Source organism: Equus quagga, unplaced genomic scaffold, assembly GCF_021613505.1.
Source record: "Equus quagga isolate Etosha38 unplaced genomic scaffold, UCLA_HA_Equagga_1.0 151221_RagTag, whole genome shotgun sequence".
NCBI classification, from domain to species: Eukaryota; Metazoa; Chordata; class Mammalia; order Perissodactyla; family Equidae; genus Equus; species Equus quagga.
Window position 1 is genome coordinate 1 of NW_025796874.1, and position 6,384 is coordinate 6,384.

General features: G+C 50.9%; 1 long non-coding RNA gene across 1 annotated transcript; it reads right to left on the bottom strand.

Moving 5' to 3' along the window:
- LOC124233024 (uncharacterized) lies at positions 1 to 4,382 on the bottom strand. Its single transcript, XR_006886962.1, has 3 exons — positions 3,093 to 4,382; positions 1,255 to 1,525; positions 1 to 88 (listed from the first exon to the last, which is right to left on the bottom strand). It is a non-coding gene; the product is annotated as an uncharacterized LOC124233024 (long non-coding RNA).
- Positions 4,383 to 6,384: the final 2,002 nt, after the last annotated feature.

The window sequence follows — 6,384 nt, forward strand, 5'->3', positions numbered from 1 at the left end:
GCGGGGCCACCCACACAGCCATGGAGCACGGAGCTGGGAGGCCAGTCAAGGTGGATCCAGAGCCGGCCCCACACGGCACCTGGCGCACCTGGGCCAGGACAACAGTAACTGGTGTCACTGAGCGCCACAGTCAGAGACGAGCACTGTGGGATGTGAGCTCAGGCCACTGACCCTCCCAGAATGCCCAGTGCCCTTTCCCCTGACACCGGGTCCCAGGGAACAGGGGCCAGGCCCAGCTGGTACTCTGCAGAGCACAAGGGGAAGCCAGGCCGGGGGAGGATCTCTCTGGACTCACAAATAGACCAGGTCCCATCCCAGCCCTCAGGAGCTGCCAGGACCCCACGAGGGCAGCGGCCTGGTGCCTGCGCTGGTGCCAGTGCTGCCTCAGCTGAGTGGGGACAGGGCTGTGGAGGTGTCCCGAGAACCTGTGGTCACTAAGGGCTCCCTGGCTTCAGGCCTGGAGAAGCAGACAGGACAGATTACAGGGATAAAGGCCCGGCGCTCTGGCAGGGTCACTGGGCCCTGGGGCATCAGTGTGGGGTGGCCTTTTTGTCTTCTTGGGGAAGTGGGTGGTGGAGGAGGGCAGATCCTCTCCACCTCCCAGCAGGAGCCCAGAAACAGTAGCCTCCCCTCACACTGCAGATTCCCCACTTGTGAGCTGTCACCTCCACCCCAAATTCTGCGGTTGCCCTGGGGTTCCTCATTCTTGCTCTGAAGTTTCCTGGTCTGGGGTCCACACCGGCTCCCCATGGCCTGGTCAGCCAGCGCGGAGCCGCAGCCAGGGCCGAAGAGCAGGGGTCGCCGCGTCCGGACAGTGTCCCCCGCCCCTGCCCTGACCGCCGCCCCGAGGGCCGCAGCGAAGTCCTGTCCTGAGGGCAGGACTCAAGGAAACCCGCCCGGGGAAGGGACACCTGCCTGGGAGTGCCCGCCTGTCCTCCCGCCCCTATCCTCCCCCCTCGCCGCGTCCCGGGACAAGCCAGCCCCTGCTCCTCCTGTGCGCTCCCTCCCGGGCCTGCCCATCCCGCCCGCAGGGCGACGTGGCGGGGCGGGACCTGGGACCGGGACCGGTCCTCCCTGCAGGGCCGCCCGCAGCAGGGAGACGTCCCGGCGCAGGCCCCGCCCACAGGCCGCCCACCCCGCACGCTGATTGGCCCCGGCGCACGTCCCTCCGCCGGCAGCCCGCCCCTTGGGCCCGAGAGTTCTGCAGTCTGCGGATGAATGAACGTGGAGGCTCGAACCGCGACCTCCTGGCACCTGGTAGCTGCTGGCGCTCCTGTCTTCCCCGCGACCTCCACCCAGGCGAAAAGGCGCAGAGAAGCCGGCCCTCCGTCCCACAGCTGGCCTTTCAGACAACTCAGGCCACCCAAAGCCCTGCGGTCACTGTCCACGCAGCGGGACAGGAGTGGGGGCTGCAGGGACGTGACACACCAACGGGCTCCGTCTCAGACGACCGGACGCCGAAGCCTGGCCTCCTCTGGACCAGCGGGGTTTGGCAAGGCAAAGAACCCCCCACATTGCCGTGGACCTGTACCAAAGTCATGGGGACCCTGAATTAGGAAACAGTGCAATCCTCTCAACTGAAATTTCTGTTTAAAAGGCTTCCAAGATCCGTGTACCTCAAAGGATACTGTGAACTATGGCTGACGACCAACCGCGGAAACGCACGGGTGCCGCAGCGGCCCAGAATCTGGATTCGACTGCCGGTCCCCATTCTTACTCATTAAAGCACCTTGAGTGTAGATTGTTTAAGGACCACAAATCCTCCCACACAGTAAGCAGGCCCCTTTGGAATGTAGTCTGGAATCTGGACTGGCCTCCAGCCCTGATTGGTCACTCACTGAGTGACTTGAGCGTGGCAGAAGCATGCTGTGGGGTTTGGAAGTCCTGGCCCTCGAGGGACATGGCCCTGTGACTGCCAGGGAAGGTGGCTGTAGGAGAGGCCACAGGAAGACCACTGGCACTGTCCAGTCCAGTGGACCCTCCAGCTGTGTGTAGCCACCTGAAGAAGCCCAAGGAAACCAGCAGAGGAACAGCCCAGCCTCCCATGGACCCCTGATGAATAATAAACTACCATTATTTTAAGCCAGTAAGATCAGGGTCATTTGTTACACAGCAGTAACTGCTATTCTTGGCAAGTGACTAACCTGATGAGTTCGGGCTTTTTTTTTTTTTTTTTTTTGAGGAAGATTGGCCCTGAGCTAACATCTGTGCCCATCTTCCTCTATTTTATATGTGGGATGCCTGCCACAGCATAGCTTGATGAGCAGTGCATAGATCCACACCCGGGATCTGAAGTGGCAAACCCCAGGCCGCTGAAGCAGACCATGCAAACTTAACTGCTACACCACCAGGCTGTCCCCCCCCCCCCCCCCGCCTTTTTTTTTTTGAGGAAGATTGGCCTTGAGCTAACATCTGTGCCAATCTTGCTCTATTTTGTATGTGGGACGCTGCTACAGAGTGGCTTAATGAGTGGTGTGTGTCCGTGCCTAGGATCTGAACCAGCGAACCCCAGGCCACTGAAGTGGAGCATGTGAACTTAACCACTATGCCACTGGGCCAGCCTCTGGCTTTCTGATGGATAGAGGAATACTAGTTGGTTGTGAAACATCCAACATCAAAGTGCTTCGGAACTCCAGGTGCCACGCTACACAGAGGTTCAATCCCTCAGACCATCACGTTTAAAGGGCTGGTAATCCAGCGAGAGGAATGAGAATATTAAATATAAAGGAGAGCAAATGAGGATTACTATTTTAAAAGTCTGTCACATGAAATAAGCCTGTCACAAAAGGACGCTGCTGTGTGATTCCACTTATGTGATGTAGCCAGAGTTGTCGAATCCACGAGACAGCAGTCAGATGGTGGTTGCTGGGGCGGGGCCGGGGGAGCAGGGGCTGCTGTGTGATGGGGACAGAGTTTCAGTTCTGGATGATGAAAAGATGGATGCAGGCGATGGTTGTACAACAATGGGACTGTACTTAATGCCACTGACCCGTACACTTAAAAATGATTAGAGTTGTAAGTTTTTGTCATATACTTTACCACACAGGAGAAAAACACCTGTAACAAACTGTATGTGCTAATGCCCCGTTTACCTAGCGTCATGGGTGAATGAGTTCTCCATACGACGGCAGATTTCTGATTAACTGAAGTTATCTCTCCACGATTCAGTTGTGCAAGTTTTCTCTGTTTCACATTTAATCCATCAAGGGTGGACATCCTCATAACTCTTATCACTCTTCACTGTCTGGATACAGAGAGCGGACATATTCCATCCTGATTTGGAAAATGAAGTGTCTGCATCCGGTCCGCTCGGTACATCCCCTCCCCTCGGGGTCCTTTCTCCTCCTTCAGACCCTGCTCGCCCTGCTCGCCAAACCTCTTTGCCTCAGCTGGTTCTTTGCATTTGGACCCTCACGGTTCATAGGTCTCCCTATAGGCATCCTAAAACAAAACCTAAGAGAAACTTCCTTCCCTCAACAGTTTGACTTCGCAAGAAGAGCCCTCACCCCTTCCTTCTCACGCTGGCTAGCAGGCGGCTGCCCCTAACTCTGCAGACCCTCCTTCCCTCTTTGGCTATCATGCAGGATCAGCACTGGCTGGGGGTCCGTAAACCATGTTCTCCCTCTGAAATACCTGCTCTGGCCTGTGTGTGGTCTGTCCATACAATGGGATTTATTCAGCAATAGAAAGGAGGGACATTCTGTTAGATGCTCCAATGTGGGCAAACCTTGAAAACATGCTCGCTGAAAGAAGCCAAACACAAAAGACAGCAGGCTGTGTGAGCCCACTTCTCTGAAATGTCCGGAACAGGCCCATCCACAGGGATGGAAGGCAGGTGAGTGGCTGCATGGGTCCAGGGGCAGAGGGAGATTAGGGAGTGATGCTAAGGGATGTGGGGTTTCTTTTCGGGGCAAAGAAAATGTTGTAAAATTGATCGTATGATGGTTGCACAACTCTGTGAATACACAAAAAACATTGAATTACACACTTTAGATGGGGGAGCTGTATGTAAGTGACTCATATCTCAATAAAGCCGTTTTCAAAAATCCTTACAGGTATGCCTCAGGTCTCCGGGGTCACTTGGATTAAAAACACACTGTAAACATGCTTCTCACTCCTGGGCTGGGTTTCCTCATCGGAGGAGAGGGGTGGCATGGATTAGATATTGAGACATTTTGTAGGTTGCTAATATTATATTATAAAAACTATATAGAAAACATTTTAAAAATATTAAGAACATGATACTAGTAAATCACCCATAACCCTGCCACTCGAATGCACAGCTATTTCCATTCCTGTGTTAGTGCTTTTAACATACACTTTATTTTCTGTTGCACACACACTGTGGTCAACATGTCATCTGCTATCTCACTCCACTTTAGAGTGGGAAGCCGCCCCCCGCAGAGAAGATGGAGCCTTTGTAAAGGACGGGGCATTATGACACAGAGGCCCCTCACAGTCATGAAAACACCTTCGAAATCCTCAGCAGCAATACCGCAGAAGGCCACGAGATGGCGATGTAGCTCCTCAAAATATACGTGTCCATCCTCGGTAAAATTAATTAAATGCACCACCCGTTTCCAAAACAAGAATTTGAGAGTTTTTCCATGTCACAAAAACAAATCAAGAAGACTTCCAAAAACGTCTGTATTTTCAAAACTTATTAGTCAGAAATCAGAATCCAATTAACAAATTCAGCAAAGACTATCTTTTCTAAACTAAACAAGCAAGGTTTTCAAAAACAGACCAAAGCGTAACTTGGACCAGACACTACCTGTAGCCCTCAATCCACTTTTCTTTTCTTCTCTCTCTTCCCCACTCTGATCATCTTTGTTATTTATTGACTAATTTTATTTTCTATATTCATGACTTTAAAAAACCTTCAATAATTAAGAAATATCTCAAAATGTTAAAAGTAGTAAAAATAGTGATTAATTTTTTCCTTAAATTTCATTTTCTCAGAGTTGTTTACAATGCGCATGAACTCTTTTTACAGTGGGAAAATATCAAATGCTTTAAAGATAGGCTGTATCTCTTCCTTGGTAATTTTTTTTTAACTCCGTAACTCAGAAAAAGCAGGGATTCCATTCCTATGCGACAGTGTCACATGAGAAAATAAAGAGTAAAACAAACAATAGAACACAGAAATGAATAAAAGTGAAGTACATTAAAAATCGCTGTTGTGGGACTTGCATAGCCTTGAAGTATCTCCCCCAAGACATTTATTAACTACAGAGGGAAAGACAGGGAAATCTCACAGATACCCCCTGAGATCCTAAGAGATCAAGGTCAACTTCACCAGGAATAAGACACACCAACGCCCTGACCTCCTCGGTGAGACGCACAGAGAAGAACACGGCATCATCTCTGTGATACCCCTGCCCAACCCACCCCCATTCCAACCAGACGAGCCACAAGGAGGGACAGTCAACCAAACAACCGACCAGGACCCTTCCAAAGTGTCAAGGTCATTAAAGACAAGGAAAGGTGGAGGACCTGTCACAACTGGAGGAGCCTAAGGAGACGTGATGACTGGATCCCAGAACAGAGAAGGATGCTAGCGGAAAAGCTGGTGACATTTGAATAAGATTAGGAGTTTCAGTTAATAATGCTGCACCAAAGCTGATTTCCTGGTTTTGATCACGGATAGCTGACATTCAGGGAGACTGGGGGATGGGTATATGGGAATTCTTTGTACTGTTTTTGTAATTTTTAACACTTTTTTTTTTTTACTAGAGGAAGATTAGCCCTGAGCTAACATCCATGCCAATCTTCCTTTATTTTGTATGTGGGCCGCCACCACAGCATGGCTGACTAGCAGCATAGATCCTTGCCCGGGATCCAAACCTGCAAATCTAGGCCGCTGAAGTGGAGCACACAAACCCAACCACCAGGCCACAGGGCTGGCCCCTGTAATTTTTTAAAAGTCTAAAATTAAGTGTGGCCAGCCCCATGACCGAGTAGTTAAGTTTGTGTGCTCCGCTGCGGCAGCCCAGGATTTTGCCAGTTCGAATCCTGGGTGCGGACATAGCACTGCTTGTCAAGCCATGCTGAGACAGCGTCCCACATGCCACAACTAGAAGAACCCACAACTAAAGATATACAACTATGTACCAGGGGGGCTTTGGGGAGAAAAAGGAAAAAATAAAATTTTTTTAAAAAGTCTAAAATTAACTCAAAATAAAAGGTTTTTGAAAACCCAAATTTCAAATTTATAGACACAATGGAAGTTTCAGATATAATAAGTGACCCAGAGACCTTCTGGGTAGAAGGGTGAGAAAGAGAGAACCCCCCCCCCCCCCCCCCCACAGCCCGCCCAGAGCCACGCCGTTGGTCTGAGCCAGGAACAAAAATCCTATGACATCAGCCCACACCTCCAGTACC